Source organism: Balaenoptera physalus, assembly GCF_965194825.1.
Source record: "Balaenoptera physalus genome assembly, chromosome: 1".
Taxonomy (NCBI): Eukaryota; Metazoa; Chordata; class Mammalia; order Artiodactyla; family Balaenopteridae; genus Balaenoptera; species Balaenoptera physalus.
The window spans coordinates 70,652,169-70,673,369 of NC_138882.1; the positions used below are offsets into that span (position 1 = coordinate 70,652,169).

The window sequence follows — 21,201 nt, forward strand, 5'->3', positions numbered from 1 at the left end:
GTCTTTCCGAATCCAGTTGTCTTTGGTTATAGGCCCAAAATGTGCCCTGCTGCATCATATGGTAGCTCAATGTTTACCTTTTCATGCAGCTCGATTCAGTTTGCGTTACTGCTGTTACCACTTTACATCCCACCAGCAGCTAGAAGGTACACAGTTCTCTAAAACCCCTTCAGCATTTATAGTTTGTAGACTTTTTGCTGATGGTCATGACTGGTGTGAGCTGAAACCTTTTTGGAGGTTGGATACGCATGTGGCTAATAATTCCTTATGCTGAGCTTTAGGCATGTCCTTTTTTTCTTTTCCTTTTTTTTTAAAGAGTGACTACAACTTCCCTCCTCTTATTGACTTCTTGAAAATTTCTCATGTGTTGAATTTTCTTGCCAATTCCATAACCCAGGGCATTTTTTGAGGGCCTGTGTCTTTTACAGCCCTGCAGTCCTTGTGACTATATAAGCAACCATTGGCACTGGGTTTACAGCTACTGTTGTGGGAAGCAGCCACAAGGCGGCAGCATTATTACGTTCTCAAGTCTTGTTACTAAGACAACAGAGTCTTCCTGGAGGTAGTGTTCCGAGCTTGTAAATTAGAGTGCAATGTGCTGGGACAAGCCCCCAGAAGTTTATGTCTCCTAACTTATGTTTGTTTTTTAAATTTAATTTCTATTTCTTATCGGAGTAAATTTGATTAGAGTGTTGTGGTTTTCTGGCTGTACAGAATCTGCTCAATGATTCATACATATGTCTGTTCATCTTCGAACCTGTTAGCATGTATGTGATTACAGAATGTATATTTTAAAGGTATTGGTGATTATATAATTTATATATTTCATATGTTATATGTTTATATACATTTAACATACATTAGTATATGTATTTTAACCCCATAGTCCTAATTTACCCATCCTCCCACCTTTCATTTTGGCTAGCCATTAGTTTATTTGATAAGTCTGTGAGTGTCTTTTTCTGTGGAAATATGTTCATTGGTAGCAATCTTAGGATAACATGTATAAATGATGTCATAGGATATTTGTCATACCCTTTTGACTTACTTAACCTTATATGATTATTTCTAGGCTCAACTGTAGTCCTGAAAACGGCATTGTTCATTTTTTTCCCGAGGCTACTATTCCATTTGGTACGTATCCCACTTCGTCTTTGTCCATTCATCTGTTTATGGACCTTTTTTTTTGCTTCCATGTCTTGGCTATTTCAATATTGGTGCAATGCACATTTGCCTGCCTCTCTCTTTCCGAATCTGGTGGTCTTAGGTTATAGGCCCAAAAGGTGCCCTGCCGCATCGTATGGTAACTCAATTTTTACCTTTTCAAGCAGCTCCATTCAGTTTGCATTAGTGGTATTACTTCTTTACATCCCACCAGCAGCTAGAAGGTACACATTCCTCTAAAACCCCTTCAGCATTTATAGTTTGTAGACTTTTTGATGATGGTCATGAGTGGTGTTACCTGAAACCTTTTTGAATTTGAATTTGCATGTGGCTAATAATTCCTTATACTGAGCTTTAGGCATGTCATTTTTTTCTTTTCCTTTTGTTTTAAAGAGTGAGTACAACTTCCCTCCTCTTATTGACTTCTTGAAAAGTTTCTCATGTGTTGAATTTTTTTGCCTATTCCCTACCCCAGGGCATTTTTTGAAGGCAGGTGTCATTTAGAGCCCTTCAGTCCTTGTGACTATTAAGCAACCTTTGGCACTGGGTTTAAAGCTGCTGTTGTGGGAAACAGCCACAAGGCGGCAGCATTATTACGTTCTCAACTCTTGTTACTAGAGCAACAGAGTCTTCCTGGAGGTAGTTTTCCAAGGTTGTAAATTAGAGTGGAATGTGCTGGGACAAGCCCCCAGAAGTTTATGTCTCCTAACTTATGTTTGCTTTTTAAATTTAATTTCTATTTCTTATCGGAGTAAATTTGATTAGAGTGTTTTGATTGGCTGTACAGAATCTGCTCAATGATTCATACATATATCTCTTCATCTTCGGAACCTGTTATCAAGTATGTGATTACAGAATATATATTTTGAAGTTATTGGTGATTATATAATTCATATCGTTTATATGTTATATGTTTATATACATTTAACTTACATTAGTATATGTATGTTAACCCCATAGTCCTAACTTACCCATCCCCCCACCTTTCATTTTGGCTAACCATTAGTTTATTTGATAAGTCTGTGAGTGTCTTTTTCTGTGGAAATATGTTCATTGGTAGCAATCTTAAGAAAACTTGTATAAATGATATCATAGGATATTTGTCATACCCTTTTGACTTACTTAACCTTATATGATTTTTTCTAGGCTCAACTGTAGTCCTGAAAACAGCATTGTTCATTTTTCTCCCGAGGCTACTATTCCATTCTGTCCGTATACCACTTCTTCTTTGTCCATTCATCTGTTTATGGACCTTTTTTTTGCTTCCATATCTTGGCTATTTCAGTATTGTTGCAGTGCATATTTGCCTGCCTCTGTCTTTCCAATTTTGGTGGTCTTAGGTTATAGGCCCAAAAGGTGCCCTGCCGCATCATTTGGTAGCTCAATGTTTACCTTTTCAAGCAGCTCGATTCAGTTTGCGTTAGTGCTGTTTCCACTTTACATCCCACCAGCAGCTAGAAGGTACACAGATCTCTAAAACCCCTTCAGCATTTATAGTTTGTAGACATTTTGCTGATGGTAATGACTGGTGTGAGCTGAAACCTTTTTGAATTTGAATTTGTATGTGGCTAATAATTCCTTATACTAAGCTTTAGGCATGTCCTTTTTTTTCTTTTCCTTTTTTTTTTAAAGAGTGAGTACAACTTCCCTCCTCTTATTGACTTCTTGGAAATTTCTCATGTGTTGAATGTTCTTGCCAATTCCCTACCCCAGGGCATATTTTGAGGGCTTGTGTCATTTACAGCCCTGCAGTCCTTGTGACTATATAAGCAATCATTGGCACTGGGTTTAAAGTGCTGTTGTGGGAAGCAGCCACAAGGCGGCAGCATTATTGCGTTCTCAAGTCTTGTTACTAGGAGAACAGAGTCTTCCTGGAGGTAGTGTTCTGACCTTGTAAATTAGAGTGCAATATGCTGGGACAAGCCCCCAGAAGTTTATGTCTCCTAACTTATGTTTTTTTTTTTAAATTTAATTTCTATTTCTTATCGGAGTAAATTTGATTAGAGTGTTTTGATTGTCTGGCTGTACAGAATCTGCTCAATGATTCATACATATGTCTGTTCATCTTCAGATCCTGTTACCATGTATGTGATCACAGAATATATATTTTGAAGGTATTGGTGATTATATAATTCATATCGTTTATATGTTATATGTTTATATACATTTAACTTACATTAGTATATGTATGTTAACCCCATAGTCCTAACTTACCCATACCCCCACCTTTCATTTTGGCTAACCATTAGTTTATTTGATAAGTCTGTGAGTGTCTTTTTCTGTGGAAATATGTTCATTGGTAGTAATCTTAGGAAACCATGTATAAATGATTTCATAGGATATTTGTCACACCCTTTTGACTTACTTAACCTTATATGACTATTTCTAGTCTCAACTGTAGTTCTGAAAACGGCATTGTTCATTTTTTTCCCGAGGCTACTCTTCCATTCTGTCCATATACCACTTCTTCTTTGTCCATTCACCTGTTTATGGACCATTTTTTGCTTCCATGTCTTGGGTATTTCAGTATTGTTGCAGTGCACATTTGCCTGCCTCTGTATTTCCGATTTTGGTGGTCTTAGGTTATAGGCCCAAAAGGTGCCCTGCCGCATCATATGGTAACTCAATTTTTACCTTTTCAAGCAGCTCCATTCAGTATGCATTAGTGCTGTTACCACTTAACATCCCACCAGCAGCTAGAATGTACACAATTCTCTAAAACCCCTTCAGCATTTATAGTTTGTAGACTTTTTGCTGATGGTCATGACTAGTGTCACCTGAAACCTTTTTGAATTTGAATTTGCATGTGGCTAATAATTCCTTATACTGAGCTTTAGGCATGTCCTTTTTTATTCTTTTCCTTTTTTTTTAAAGAGTGAGTACAACTTCCCTACTCTTATTGACTTCTTGAAAAGTTATTCATGTGTTGAATTTTTTTGCCTATTCCCTACTCCAGGGCATTCTTTGAGGACCGGTGTCATTTAGAGCCCTGCAGTCCTTGTGACTATTAAGCAACCTTTGGCACTGGGTGTAAAGCTGCTGTTGTGGGAAACAGCCACAAGGTGGCAGCATTATTACGTTCTCAACTCTTGTTACTAGGGCAACAGAGTCTTCCTGGAGGTAGTTTTCCAAGGTTGTAAATTAGAGTGGAATGTGCTGGGACAAGCCCCCAGAAGTTTATGTCTCCTAACTTATGTTTGCTTTTTAAATTTAATTTCTTAGAGTGTTTTGATTGTCTGGCTGTACAGAATCTGCTCAATGATTCATACATATGTCTGTTCATCTTCGGATCCTGCTACCATGTACGTGATTACAGAATGTATATTTTTGAAGCTATTGGTGATGATATAATGCATATAGTTTATGTGACAAGCCCCCAGAAGTTTATGTCTCCTAACTTATGTTTTTTTTTTTAAATTTAATTTCTATTTCTTATCGGAGTAAATTTGATTAGAGTGTTTTGATTGTCTGGCTGTACAGAATCTGCTCAATGATTCATACATATGTCTGTTCATCTTCAGATCCTGTTACCATGTATGTGATCACAGAATATATATTTTGAAGGTATTGGTGATTATATAATTCATATCGTTTATATGTTATATGTTTATATACATTTAACTTACATTAGTATATGTATGTTAACCCCATACTCCTAATTTACCCATCCCCCCACCTTTCATTTTGGCTAACCATTAGTTTATTTGATAAGTCTGTGAGTGTCTTTTTCTGTGGAAATATGTTCATTGGTAGCAATCTTAGGATAACATGTATAAATGATATCATAGGATATTTGTCATACCCTTTTGACTTACTTAACCTTATATGATTATTTCTAGGCTCAACTCTAGTCCTGAAAACGGCATTGTTCATTTTTTTCCAGAGGCTACTATTCCATTTGGTACGTATCCCACTTCGTCTTTGTCCATTCATCTGTTTATGGACCTTTTTTTTTGCTTCCATGTCTTGGCTATTTCAGTATTGTTGCAGTGCACATTTGCCTGCCTCTGTCTTTCCGATTCCGGTGGTCTTAGGTTATAGGCCCAAAATGTGCCCTGCCGCATCATATGGTAGCTCAATGTTTACCTTTTCAAGCAGCTCGATTCAGTTTGCGTTACTGCTGTTACCACTTTACATCCCACCAGCAGCTAGAAGGTACACAGTTCTCTAAAACCCCTTCAGCATTTATAGTTTGTAGACTTTTTGCTGATGGTCATGACTGGTGTGAGCTGAAACCTTTTTGGAGGTTGGATACGCATGTGGCTAATAATTCCTTATGCTGAGCTTTAGGCATGTCCTATTTTTTCTTTTCCTTTTTTTTAAAATGAGTGAGTACAACTTCCCTCCTCTTATTGATTTCTTGAAAAGTTTCTTATGTGTTGAATTTTCTTGCCTATTCCCTACCCCAGGGCATTTTTTGAGTGCCTGTGTCATTTACAACCGTGCAGTCCTTGTGACTATATAAGCAACCATTGGCACTGGGTTTAAAGGTGCTGTTTTTGGAGACAGCCACAAGGCGGCAGCATTATTACGTTCTCAAGTCTTGTTACTAGGACAACAGAGTCTTCCTGGAGGTAGTGTTCCGAGCTTTTAAATTAGAGTGCAATGTGCTGGGACAAGCCCCCAGAAGTTTATGTCTCCTTACTTATGTTTGTTTTTTAAATTTAATTTGTATTTTTTATCGGAGTAAATTTGATTAGAGTGTTTTGATTGTCTGGCTGTACAGAATCTGTTCAATGATTCATACATATATCTGTTCATCTTCGGAACCTGTTAGCATGTATGTGATTACAGAATGTATATTTTAAAGGTATTGGTGATTATATAATTTATATATTTCATATGTTATATGTTTATATACATTTAACATACATTAGTATATGTATTTTAACCCCATTGTCCTAATTTACCCATCCTCCCACCTTTCATTTTGGCTAGCAATTAGTTTATTTGATAAGTCTGTGAGTGTCTTTTTCTGTGGAAATATGTTCATTGGTAGCAATCTTAGGATAACATGTATAAATGATGTCATAGGATATTTGTCATACCCTTTTGACTTACTTAACCTTATATGATTATTTCTAGGCTCAACTGTAGTCCTGAAAACGGCATTGTTCATTTTTTTCCCGAGGCTACTATTCCATTTGGTACGTATCCCACTTCGTCTTTGTCCATTCATCTGTTGATGGACCTTTTTTTTTGCTTCCATGTCTTGGCTATTTCAGTATTGTTGCAGTGCACATTTGCCTGCCTCTGTCTTTCCGATTCCGGTGGTCTTAGGTTATAGGCCCAAAATGTGCCCTGCCGCATCATATGGTAGCTCAATGTTTACCTTTTCAAGCAGCTCGATTCAGTTTGCGTTACTGCTGTTACCACTTTACATCCCACCAGCAGCTAGAAGGTACACAGTTCTCTAAAACCCCTTCAGCATTTATAGTTTGTAGACTTTTTGCTGATGGTCATGACTGGTGTGAGCTGAAACCTTTTTGGAGGTTGGATACGCATGTGGCTAATAATTCCTTATGCTGAGCTTTAGGCATGTCCTTTTTTTCTTTTCCTTTTTTTTTAAAGTGTGACTACAACTTCCCTCCTCTTATTGACTTCTTGAAAATTTCTCATGTGTTGAATTTTCTTGCCAATTCATTACCCCAGGGCATTTTTTGAGGGCCTGTGTCTTTTACAGCCCTGCAGTCCTTGTGACTATATAAGCAACCATTGGCACTGGGTTTAAAGCTACTGTTGTGGGAAGCAGCCACAAGGCGGCAGCATTATTACGTTCTCAAGTCTTGTTACTAGGACAACACAGTCTTCCTGGAGGTAGTGTTCCGAGCTTGTAAATTAGAGTGCAATGTGCTGGGACAAGCCCCCAGAAGTTTATGTCTCCTAACTTATGTTTGTTTTTTAAATTTAATTTCTATTTCTTATCGGAGTAAATTTGATTAGAGTGTTGTGGTTTTCTGGCTGTACAGAATCTGCTCAATGATTCATACATATGTCTGTTCATCTTCGAACCTGTTAGCATGTATGTGATTACAGAATGTATATTTTAAAGGTATTGGTGATTATATAATTTATATATTTCATATGTTATATGTTTATATACATTTAACATACATTAGTATATGTATTTTAACCCCATTGTCCTAATTTACCCATCCTCCCACCTTTCATTTTGGCTAGCAATTAGTTTATTTGATAAGTCTGTGAGTGTCTTTTTCTGTGGAAATATGTTCATTGGTAGCAATCTTAGGATAACATGTATAAATGATGTCATAGGATATTTGTCATACCCTTTTGACTTACTTAACCTTATATGATTATTTCTAGGCTCAACTGTAGTCCTGAAAACGGCATTGTTCATTTTTTTCCCGAGGCTACTATTCCATTTGGTACGTATCCCACTTCGTCTTTGTCCATTCATCTGTTGATGGACCTTTTTTTTTGCTTCCATGTCTTGGCTATTTCAGTATTGTTGCAGTGCACATTTGCCTGCCTCTGTCTTTCCGATTCCGGTGGTCTTAGGTTATAGGCCCAAAATGTGCCCTGCCGCATCATATGGTAGCTCAATGTTTACCTTTTCAAGCAGCTCGATTCAGTTTGCGTTACTGCTGTTACCACTTTACATCCCACCAGCAGCTAGAAGGTACACAGTTCTCTAAAACCCCTTCAGCATTTATAGTTTGTAGACTTTTTGCTGATGGTCATGACTGGTGTGAGCTGAAACCTTTTTGGAGGTTGGATACGCATGTGGCTAATAATTCCTTATGCTGAGCTTTAGGCATGTCCTTTTTTTCTTTTCCTTTTTTTTTAAAGAGTGACTACAACTTCCCTCCTCTTATTGACTTCTTGAAAATTTCTCATGTGTTGAATTTTCTTGCCAATTCATTACCCCAGGGCATTTTTTGAGGGCCTGTGTCTTTTACAGCCCTGCAGTCCTTGTGACTATATAAGCAACCATTGGCACTGGGTTTAAAGCTACTGTTGTGGGAAGCAGCCACAAGGCGGCAGCATTATTACGTTCTCAAGTCTTGTTACTAGGACAACACAGTCTTCCTGGAGGTAGTGTTCCGAGCTTGTAAATTAGAGTGCAATGTGCTGGGACAAGCCCCCAGAAGTTTATGTCTCCTAACTTATGTTTGTTTTTTAAATTTAATTTCTATTTCTTATCGGAGTAAATTTGATTAGAGTGTTGTGGTTTTCTGGCTGTACAGAATCTGCTCAATGATTCATACATATGTCTGTTCATCTTCGAACCTGTTAGCATGTATGTGATTACAGAATGTATATTTTAAAGGTATTGGTGATTATATAATTTATATATTTCATATGTTATATGTTTATATACATTTAACATACATTAGTATATGTATTTTAACCCCATTGTCCTAATTTACCCATCCTCCCACCTTTCATTTTGGCTAGCCATTAGTTTATTTGATAAGTCTGTGAGTGTCTCTTTCTGTGGAAATATGTTCATTGGTAGCAATCTTAGGATAACATGTATAAATGATGTCATAGGATATTTGTCATACCCTTTTGACTTACTTAAACTTATATGATTATTTCTAGGCTCAACTGTAGTCCTGAAAACGGCATTGTTCATTTTTTCCCGAGGCTACTATTCCATTTGGTACGTATCCCACTTCGTCTTTGTCCATTCATCTGTTTATGGACCTTTTTTTTTGCTTCCATGTCTTTGCTATTTCAGTATTGTTGCAGTGCACATTTGCCTGCCTCTGTCTTTCCGATTCTGGTGGTCTTAGGTTATAGGCCCAAAAGGTGCCCTGCCGCATCATATGGTAGCTCAATTTTTACGTTTTCAAGCAGCTCGATTCAGTTTGCATTAGTGCTGTTACGACTTTATATCCCACCAGCAGCTAGAAGGTACACACTTCTCTAAAACCCCTTCAGCATTTATAGTTTGTATACTTTTTGCTGATGGTCATGACTGGTGTGAGCTGAAACCTTTTTGGAGGTTGGATACGCATGTGGCTAATAATTCCTTATGCTGAGCTTTAGGCATGTCCTATTTTTTCTTTTCCTTTTTTTTAAAATGAGTGAGTACAACTTCCCTCCTCTTATTGATTTCTTGAAAAGTTTCTTATGTGTTGAATTTTCTTGCCTATTCCCTACCCCAGGGCATTTTTTGAGTGCCTGTGTCATTTACAACCGTGCAGTCCTTGTGACTATATAAGCAACCATTGGCACTGGGTTTAAAGGTGCTGTTTTTGGAGACAGCCACAAGGCGGCAGCATTATTACGTTCTCAAGTCTTGTTACTAGGACAACAGAGTCTTCCTGGAGGTAGTGTTCCGAGCTTTTAAATTAGAGTGCAATGTGCTGGGACAAGCCCCCAGAAGTTTATGTCTCCTTACTTATGTTTGTTTTTTAAATTTAATTTGTATTTTTTATCGGAGTAAATTTGATTAGAGTGTTTTGATTGTCTGGCTGTACAGAATCTGTTCAATGATTCATACATATGTCTGTTCATCTTCGGATCCTGTTACCATGTATGTGATTACAGAATGTATATTTTGAAGGTATTGGTGATTATATAATTCATATCATTTATATGTTATATGTTTATATACATTTAACTTACATTAGTATATGTATGTTAACCCCATAGTCCTAATTTACCCATCCTCCCACCTTTCATTTTGGCTAACCGTTCGTATTTTTGATAAGTCTGTGACTGTCTTTTTCTGTGGAAATATGTTCATTGGTAGTAATCTTAGGAAACCATGTATAAATGATTTCATAGGATATTTGTCACACCCTGTTGACTTACTTAACCTTATATGACTATTTCTAGTCTCAACTGTAGTTCTGAAAACGGCATTGTTCATTTTTTTCCCGAGGCTACTCTTCCATTCTGTCCATATACCACTTCTTCTTTGTCCATTCACCTGTTTATGGACCATTTTTTGCTTCCATGTCTTGGGTATTTCAGTATTGTTGCAGTGCACATTTGCCTGCCTCTGTATTTCCGATTTTGGTGGTCTTAGGTTATAGGCCCAAAAGGTGCCCTGCCGCATCATATGGTAACTCAATTTTTACCTTTTCAAGCAGCTCCATTCAGTATGCGTTAGTGCTGTTACCACTTAACATCCCACCAGCAGCTAGAATGTACACAATTCTCTAAAACCCCTTCAGCATTTATAGTTTGTAGACTTTTTGCTGATGGTCATGACTAGTGTCACCTGAAACCTTTTTGAATTTGAATTTGCATGTGGCTAATAATTCCTTATACTGAGCTTTAGGCATGTCCTTTTTTATTCTTTTCCTTTTTTTTTTTAAAGAGTGAGTACAACTTCCCTACTCTTATTGACTTCTTGAAAAGTTACTCATGTGTTGAATTTTTTTGCCTATTCCCTACTCCAGGGCATTCTTTGAGGACCGGTGTCATTTAGAGCCCTGCAGTCCTTGTGACTATTAAGCAACCTTTGGCACTGGGTGTAAAGCTGCTGTTGTGGGAAACAGCCACAAGGTGGCAGCATTATTACGTTCTCAACTCTTGTTACTAGGGCAACAGAGTCTTCCTGGAGGTAGTTTTCCAAGGTTGTAAATTAGAGTGGAATGTGCTGGGACAAGCCCCCAGAAGTTTATGTCTCCTAACTTATGTTTGCTTTTTAAATTTAATTTCTATTTCTTATCAGAGTCAGTTTGCTTAGAGTGTTTTGATTGTCTGGCTGTACAGAATCTGCTCAATGATTCATACATATGTCTGTTCATCTTCGGATCCTGCTACCATGTACGTGATTACAGAATGTATATTTTTGAAGCTATTGGTGATGATATAATGCATATAGTTTATATGTGATATGTTTATATACATTTAACATACATTAGTATATGTATGTTAACCCCATTGTCCTAATTTACCCATCCTCCCACCTTTCATTTTGGCTAACCATTAGTTTATTTGATAAGTCTGTGAGTGTCTTTTTCTGTGGAAATATGTTCATTGGTAGCAATCTTAGGATAACATGTATTAATGATATCATAGGGTATTTGTCATACCCTTTTGACTTACTTAACCTTATATGATTATTTCTAGGCTCAACTCTAGTCCTGAAAACGGCATTGTTCATTTTTTTTCAGAGGCTTCTATTCCATTTGGTATGTGTACCATTTCGTCTTTGTCCATTCATCTGTTTATGGACCTTTTTTTTGCTTCCATGTCTTGGCTATTTCAATATTGTTGCAGTGCACATTTGCCTGCCTCTGTCTTTCCGAATCCAGTTGTCTTAGGTTATAGGCCCAAAATGTGCCCTGCCGCATCATATGGTAGCTCAATGTTTACCTTTTCATGCAGCTCGATTCAGTTTGCGTTACTGCTGTTACCACTTTACATCCCACCAGCAGCTAGAAGGTACACAGTTCTCTAAAACCCCTTCAGCATTTATAGTTTGTAGACTTTTTGCTGATGGTCATGACTGGTGTGAGCTGAAACCTTTTTGGAGGTTGGATACGCATGTGGCTAATAATTCCTTATGCTGAGCTTTAGGCATGTCCTTTTTTTCTTTTCCTTTTTTTTTAAAGAGTGACTACAACTTCCCTCCTCTTATTGACTTCTTGAAAATTTCTCATGTGTTGAATTTTCTTGCCAATTCCATAACCCAGGGCATTTTTTGAGGGCCTGTGTCTTTTACAGCCCTGCAGTCCTTGTGACTATATAAGCAACCATTGGCACTGGGTTTACAGCTACTGTTGTGGGAAGCAGCCACAAGGCGGCAGCATTATTACGTTCTCAAGTCTTGTTACTAAGACAACAGAGTCTTCCTGGAGGTAGTGTTCCGAGCTTGTAAATTAGAGTGCAATGTGCTGGGACAAGCCCCCAGAAGTTTATGTCTCCTAACTTATGTTTGTTTTTTAAATTTAATTTCTATTTCTTATCGGAGTAAATTTGATTAGAGTGTTGTGGTTTTCTGGCTGTACAGAATCTGCTCAATGATTCATACATATGTCTGTTCATCTTCGAACCTGTTAGCATGTATGTGATTACAGAATGTATATTTTAAAGGTATTGGTGATTATATAATTTATATATTTCATATGTTATATGTTTATATACATTTAACATACATTAGTATATGTATTTTAACCCCATAGTCCTAATTTACCCATCCTCCCACCTTTCATTTTGGCTAGCCATTAGTTTATTTGATAAGTCTGTGAGTGTCTTTTTCTGTGGAAATATGTTCATTGGTAGCAATCTTAGGATAACATGTATAAATGATGTCATAGGATATTTGTCATACCCTTTTGACTTACTTAACCTTATATGATTATTTCTAGGCTCAACTGTAGTCCTGAAAACGGCATTGTTCATTTTTTTCCCGAGGCTACTATTCCATTTGGTACGTATCCCACTTCGTCTTTGTCCATTCATCTGTTTATGGACCTTTTTTTTTGCTTCCATGTCTTGGCTATTTCAATATTGGTGCAATGCACATTTGCCTGCCTCTCTCTTTCCGAATCTGGTGGTCTTAGGTTATAGGCCCAAAGGGTGCCCTGCCGCATCGTATGGTAACTCAATTTTTACCTTTTCAAGCAGCTCCATTCAGTTTGCATTAGTGGTATTACTTCTTTACATCCCACCAGCAGCTAGAAGGTACACATTCCTCTAAAACCCCTTCAGCATTTATAGTTTGTAGACTTTTTGATGATGGTCATGAGTGGTGTTACCTGAAACCTTTTTGAATTTGAATTTGCATGTGGCTAATAATTCCTTATACTGAGCTTTAGGCATGTCATTTTTTTCTTTTCCTTTTGTTTTAAAGAGTGAGTACAACTTCCCTCCTCTTATTGACTTCTTGAAAAGTTTCTCATGTGTTGAATTTTTTTGCCTATTCCCTACCCCAGGGCATTTTTTGAAGGCAGGTGTCATTTAGAGCCCTTCAGTCCTTGTGACTATTAAGCAACCTTTGGCACTGGGTTTAAAGCTGCTGTTGTGGGAAACAGCCACAAGGCGGCAGCATTATTACGTTCTCAACTCTTGTTACTAGGGCAACAGAGTCTTCCTGGAGGTAGTTTTCCAAGGTTGTAAATTAGAGTGGAATGTGCTGGGACAAGCCCCCAGAAGTTTATGTCTCCTAACTTATGTTTGCTTTTTAAATTTAATTTCTATTTCTTATCGGAGTAAATTTGATTAGAGTGTTTTGATTGGCTGTACAGAATCTGCTCAATGATTCATACATATATCTCTTCATCTTCGGAACCTGTTATCAAGTATGTGATTACAGAATATATATTTTGAAGTTATTGGTGATTATATAATTCATATCGTTTATATGTTATATGTTTATATACATTTAACTTACATTAGTATATGTATGTTAACCCCATAGTCCTAACTTACCAATCCCCCCACCTTTCATTTTGGCTAACCATTAGTTTATTTGATAAGTCTGTGAGTGTCTTTTTCTGTGGAAATATGTTCATTGGTAGCAATCTTAAGAAAACTTGTATAAATGATATCATAGGATATTTGTCATACCCTTTTGACTTACTTAACCTTATATGATTTTTTCTAGGCTCAACTGTAGTCCTGAAAACAGCATTGTTCATTTTTCTCCCGAGGCTACTATTCCATTCTGTCCGTATACCACTTCTTCTTTGTCCATTCATCTGTTTATGGACCTTTTTTTTGCTTCCATATCTTGGCTATTTCAGTATTGTTGCAGTGCATATTTGCCTGCCTCTGTCTTTCCAATTTTGGTGGTCTTAGGTTATAGGCCCAAAAGGTGCCCTGCCGCATCATTTGGTAGCTCAATTTTTACCTTTTCAAGCAGCTCGATTCAGTTTGCGTTAGTGCTGTTTCCACTTTACATCCCACCAGCAGCTAGAAGGTACACAGATCTCTAAAACCCCTTCAGCATTTATAGTTTGTAGACATTTTGCTGATGGTAATGACTGGTGTGAGCTGAAACCTTTTTGAATTTGAATTTGTATGTGGCTAATAATTCCTTATACTAAGCTTTAGGCATGTCCTTTTTTTTCTTTTCCTTTTTTTTTTAAAGAGTGAGTACAACTTCCCTCCTCTTATTGACTTCTTGGAAATTTCTCATGTGTTGAATGTTCTTGCCAATTCCCTACCCCAGGGCATATTTTGAGGGCTTGTGTCATTTACAGCCCTGCAGTCCTTGTGACTATATAAGCAATCATTGGCACTGGGTTTAAAGTGCTGTTGTGGGAAGCAGCCACAAGGCGGCAGCATTATTGCGTTCTCAAGTCTTGTTACTAGGAGAACAGAGTCTTCCTGGAGGTAGTGTTCTGACCTTGTAAATTAGAGTGCAATATGCTGGGACAAGCCCCCAGAAGTTTATGTCTCCTAACTTATGTTTTTTTTTTTAAATTTAATTTCTATTTCTTATCGGAGTAAATTTGATTAGAGTGTTTTGATTGTCTGGCTGTACAGAATCTGCTCAATGATTCATACATATGTCTGTTCATCTTCAGATCCTGTTACCATGTATGTGATCACAGAATATATATTTTGAAGGTATTGGTGATTATATAATTCATATCGTTTATATGTTATATGTTTATATACATTTAACTTACATTAGTATATGTATGTTAACCCCATAGTCCTAACTTACCCATACCCCCACCTTTCATTTTGGCTAACCATTAGTTTATTTGATAAGTCTGTGAGTGTCTTTTTCTGTGGAAATATGTTCATTGGTAGTAATCTTAGGAAACCATGTATAAATGATTTCATAGGATATTTGTCACACCCTTTTGACTTACTTAACCTTATATGACTATTTCTAGTCTCAACTGTAGTTCTGAAAACGGCATTGTTCATTTTTTTCCCGAGGCTACTCTTCCATTCTGTCCATATACCACTTCTTCTTTGTCCATTCACCTGTTTATGGACCATTTTTTGCTTCCATGTCTTGGGTATTTCAGTATTGTTGCAGTGCACATTTGCCTGCCTCTGTATTTCCGATTTTGGTGGTCTTAGGTTATAGGCCCAAAAGGTGCCCTGCCGCATCATATGGTAACTCAATTTTTACCTTTTCAAGCAGCTCCATTCAGTATGCATTAGTGCTGTTACCACTTAACATCCCACCAGCAGCTAGAATGTACACAATTCTCTAAAACCCCTTCAGCATTTATAGTTTGTAGACTTTTTGCTGATGGTCATGACTAGTGTCACCTGAAACCTTTTTGAATTTGAATTTGCATGTGGCTAATAATTCCTTATACTGAGCTTTAGGCATGTCCTTTTTTATTCTTTTCCTTTTTTTTTTAAAGAGTGAGTACAACTTCCCTACTCTTATTGACTTCTTGAAAAGTTACTCATGTGTTGAATTTTTTTGCCTATTCCCTACTCCAGGGCATTCTTTGAGGACCGGTGTCATTTAGAGCCCTGCAGTCCTTGTGACTATTAAGCAACCTTTGGCACTGGGTGTAAAGCTGCTGTTGTGGGAAACAGCCACAAGGTGGCAGCATTATTACGTTCTCAAGTCTTGTTACTAGGGCAACAGAGTCTTCCTGGAGGTAGTTTTCCAAGGTTGTAAATTAGAGTGGAATGTGCTGGGACAAGCCCCCAGAAGTTTATGTCTCCTAACTTATGTTTGCTTTTTAAATTTAATTTCTATTTCTTATCAGAGTCAGTTTGCTTAGAGTGTTTTGATTGTCTGGCTGTACAGAATCTGCTCAATGATTCATACATATGTCTGTTCATCTTCGGATCCTGCTACCATGTACGTGATTACAGAATGTATATTTTTGAAGCTATTGGTGATGATATAATGCATATAGTTTATATGTGATATGTTTATATACATTTAACATACATTAGTATATGTATGTTAACCCCATTGTCCTAATTTACCCATCCTCCCACCTTTCATTTTGGCTAACCATTAGTTTATTTGATAAGTCTGTGAGTGTCTTTTTCTGTGGAAATATGTTCATTGGTAGCAATCTTAGGATAACATGTATTAATGATATCATAGGGTATTTGTCATACCCTTTTGACTTACTTAACCTTATATGATTATTTCTAGGCTCAACTCTAGTCCTGAAAACGGCATTGTTCATTTTTTTTCAGAGGCTTCTATTCCATTTGGTATGTGTACCATTTCGTCTTTGTCCATTCATCTGTTTATGGACCTTTTTTTTGCTTCCATGTCTTGGCTATTTCAATATTGTTGCAGTGCACATTTGCCTGCCTCTGTCTTTCCGAATCCAGTTGTCTTAGGTTATAGGCCCAAAATGTGCCCTGCCGCATCATATGGTAGCTCAATGTTTACCTTTTCATGCAGCTCGATTCAGTTTGCGTTACTGCTGTTACCACTTTACATCCCACCAGCAGCTAGAAGGTACACAGTTCTCTAAAACCCCTTCAGCATTTATAGTTTGTAGACTTTTTGCTGATGGTCATGACTGGTGTGAGCTGAAACCTTTTTGGAGGTTGGATACGCATGTGGCTAATAATTCCTTATGCTGAGCTTTAGGCATGTCCTTTTTTTCTTTTCCTTTTTTTTAAAGAGTGACTACAACTTCCCTCCTCTTATTGACTTCTTGAAAATTTCTCATGTGTTGAATTTTCTTGCCAATTCCATAACCCAGGGCATTTTTTGAGGGCCTGTGTCTTTTACAGCCCTGCAGTCCTTGTGACTATATAAGCAACCATTGGCACTGGGTTTACAGCTACTGTTGTGGGAAGCAGCCACAAGGCGGCAGCATTATTACGTTCTCAAGTCTTGTTACTAGGACAACACAGTCTTCCTGGAGGTAGTGTTCCGAGCTTGTAAATTAGAGTGCAATGTGCTGGGACAAGCCCCCAGAAGTTTATGTCTCCTAACTTATGTTTGTTTTTTAAATTTAATTTCTATTTCTTATCGGAGTAAATTTGATTAGAGTGTTGTGGTTTTCTGGCTGTACAGAATCTGCTCAATGATTCATACATATGTCTGTTCATCTTCGAACCTGTTAGCATGTATGTGATTACAGAATGTATATTTTAAAGGTATTGGTGATTATATAATTTATATATTTCATATGTTATATGTTTATATACATTTAACATACATTAGTATATGTATTTTAACCCCATAGTCCTAATTTACCCATCCTCCCACCTTTCATTTTGGCTAGCCATTAGTTTATTTGATAAGTCTGTGAGTGTCTTTTTCTGTGGAAATATGTTCATTGGTAGCAATCTTAGGATAACATGTATAAATGATGTCATAGGATATTTGTCATACCCTTTTGACTTACTTAACCTTATATGATTATTTCTAGGCTCAACTGTAGTCCTGAAAACGGCATTGTTCATTTTTTTCCCGAGGCTACTATTCCATTTGGTACGTATCCCACTTCGTCTTTGTCCATTCATCTGTTTATGGACCTTTTTTTTTGCTTCCATGTCTTGGCTATTTCAATATTGGTGCAATGCACATTTGCCTGCCTCTCTCTTTCCGAATCTGGTGGTCTTAGGTTATAGGCCCAAAAGGTGCCCTGCCGCATCGTATGGTAACTCAATTTTTACCTTTTCAAGCAGCTCCATTCAGTTTGCATTAGTGGTATTACTTCTTTACATCCCACCAGCAGCTAGAAGGTACACATTCCTCTAAAACCCCTTCAGCATTTATAGTTTGTAGACTTTTTGATGATGGTCATGAGTGGTGTTACCTGAAACCTTTTTGAATTTGAATTTGCATGTGGCTAATAATTCCTTATACTGAGCTTTAGGCATGTCATTTTTTTCTTTTCCTTTTGTTTTAAAGAGTGAGTACAACTTCCCTCCTCTTATTGACTTCTTGAAAAGTTTCTCATGTGTTGAATTTTTTTGCCTATTCCCTACCCCAGGGCATTTTTTGAAGGCAGGTGTCATTTAGAGCCCTTCAGTCCTTGTGACTATTAAGCAACCTTTGGCACTGGGTTTAAAGCTGCTGTTGTGGGAAACAGCCACAAGGCGGCAGCATTATTACGTTCTCAACTCTTGTTACTAGGGCAACAGAGTCTTCCTGGAGGTAGTTTTCCAAGGTTGTAAATTAGAGTGGAATGTGCTGGGACAAGCCCCCAGAAGTTTATGTCTCCTAACTTATGTTTGCTTTTTAAATTTAATTTCTATTTCTTATCGGAGTAAATTTGATTAGAGTGTTTTGATTGGCTGTACAGAATCTGCTCAATGATTCATACATATATCTCTTCATCTTCGGAACCTGTTATCAAGTATGTGATTACAGAATATATATTTTGAAGTTATTGGTGATTATATAATTCATATCGTTTATATGTTATATGTTTATATACATTTAACTTACATTAGTATATGTATGTTAACCCCATAGTCCTAACTTACCCATCCCCCCACCTTTCATTTTGGCTAACCATTAGTTTATTTGATAAGTCTGTGAGTGTCTTTTTCTGTGGAAATATGTTCATTGGTAGCAATCTTAAGAAAACTTGTATAAATGATATCATAGGATATTTGTCATACCCTTTTGACTTACTTAACCTTATATGATTTTTTCTAGGCTCAACTGTAGTCCTGAAAACAGCATTGTTCATTTTTCTCCCGAGGCTACTATTCCATTCTGTCCGTATACCACTTCTTCTTTGTCCATTCATCTGTTTATGGACCTTTTTTTTGCTTCCATATCTTGGCTATTTCAGTATCGTTGCAGTGCATATTTGCCTGCCTCTGTCTTTCCAATTTTGGTGGTCTTAGGTTATAGGCCCAAAAGGTGCCCTGCCGCATCATTTGGTAGCTCAATTTTTACCTTTTCAAGCAGCTTGATTCAGTTTGCGTTAGTGCTGTTTCCACTTTACATCCCACCAGCAGCTAGAAGGTACACAGATCTCTAAAACCCCTTCAGCATTTATAGTTTGTAGACATTTTGCTGATGGTAATGACTGGTGTGAGCTGAAACCTTTTTGAATTTGAATTTGTATGTGGCTAATAATTCCTTATACTAAGCTTTAGGCATGTCCTTTTTTTTCTTTTCCTTTTTTTTTTAAAGAGTGAGTACAACTTCCCTCCTCTTATTGACTTCTTGGAAATTTCTCATGTGTTGAATGTTCTTGCCAATTCCCTACCCCAGGGCATATTTTGAGGGCTTGTGTCATTTACAGCCCTGCAGTCCTTGTGACTATATAAGCAATCATTGGCACTGGGTTTAAAGTGCTGTTGTGGGAAGCAGCCACAAGGCGGCAGCATTATTGCGTTCTCAAGTCTTGTTACTAGGAGAACAGAGTCTTCCTGGAGGTAGTGTTCTGACCTTGTAAATTAGAGTGCAATATGCTGGGACAAGCCCCCAGAAGTTTATGTCTCCTAACTTATGTTTTTTTTTTTAAATTTAATTTCTATTTCTTATCGGAGTAAATTTGATTAGAGTGTTTTGATTGTCTGGCTGTACAGAATCTGCTCAATGATTCATACATATGTCTGTTCATCTTCAGATCCTGTTACCATGTATGTGATCACAGAATATATATTTTGAAGGTATTGGTGATTATATAATTCATATCGTTTATATGTTATATGTTTATATACATTTAACTTACATTAGTATATGTATGTTAACCCCATAGTCCTAACTTACCCATACCCCCACCTTTCATTTTGGCTAACCATTAGTTTATTTGATAAGTCTGTGAGTGTCTTTTTCTGTGGAAATATGTTCATTGGTAGTAATCTTAGGAAACCATGTATAAATGATTTCATAGGATATTTGTCACACCCTTTTGACTTACTTAACCTTATATGACTATTTCTAGTCTCAACTGTAGTTCTGAAAACGGCATTGTTCATTTTTTTCCCGAGGCTACTCTTCCATTCTGTCCATATACCACTTCTTCTTTGTCCATTCACCTGTTTATGGACCATTTTTTGCTTCCATGTCTTGGGTATTTCAGTATTGTTGCAGTGCACATTTGCCTGCCTCTGTATTTCCGATTTTGGTGGTCTTAGGTTATAGGCCCAAAAGGTGCCCTGCCGCATCATATGGTAACTCAATTTTTACCTTTTCAAGCAGCTCCATTCAGTATGCATTAGTGCTGTTACCACTTAACATCCCACCAGCAGCTAGAATGTACACAATTCTCTAAAACCCCTTCAGCATTTATAGTTTGTAGACTTTTTGCTGATGGTCATGACTAGTGTCACCTGAAACCTTTTTGAATTTGAATTTGCATGTGGCTAATAATTCCTTATACTGAGCTTTAGGCATGTCCTTTTTTATTCTTTTCCTTTTTTTTTTAAAGAGTGAGTACAACTTCCCTACTCTTATTGACTTCTTGAAAAGTTACTCATGTGTTGAATTTTTTTGCCTATTCCCTACTCCAGGGCATTCTTTGAGGACCGGTGTCATTTAGAGCCCTGCAGTCCTTGTGACTATTAAGCAACCTTTGGCACTGGGTGTAAAGCTGCTGTTGTGGGAAACAGCCACAAGGTGGCAGCATTATTACGTTCTCAACTCTTGTTACTAGGGCAACAGAGTCTTCCTGGAGGTAGTTTTCCAAGGTTGTAAATTAGAGTGGAATGTGCTGGGACAAGCCCCCAGAAGTTTATGTCTCCTAACTTATGTTTGCTTTTTAAATTTAATTTCTTAGAGTGTTTTGATTGTCTGGCTGTACAGAATCTGCTCAATGATTCATACATATGTCTGTTCATCTTCGGATCCTGCTACCATGTACGTGATTACAGAATGTATATTTTTGAAGCTATTGGTGATGATATAATGCATATAGTTTATGTGACAAGCCCCCAGAAGTTTATGTCTCCTAACTTATGTTTTTTTTTTTAAATTTAATTTCTATTTCTTATCGGAGTAAATTTGATTAGAGTGTTTTGATTGTCTGGCTGTACAGAATCTGCTCAATGATTCATACATATGTCTGTTCATCTTCAGATCCTGTTACCATGTATGTGATCACAGAATATATATTTTGAAGGTATTGGTGATTATATAATTCATATCGTTTATATGTTATATGTTTATATACATTTAACTTACATTAGTATATGTATGTTAACCCCATTGTCCTAATTTACCCATCCTCCCACCTT

The 21,201-nt window shown here is 37.2% G+C and overlaps 1 protein-coding gene across 1 annotated transcript in view; it reads left to right on the forward strand.

The window, feature by feature from the left end:
* LOC309654336 (uncharacterized protein) overlaps window positions 1-21,201 on the forward strand; it is a gene marked incomplete at both ends in the record, with an annotated part of 436,530 nt that overhangs the window by 248,221 nt on the left and 167,108 nt on the right. The gene's annotated exons all lie outside the window — the stretch shown is intronic.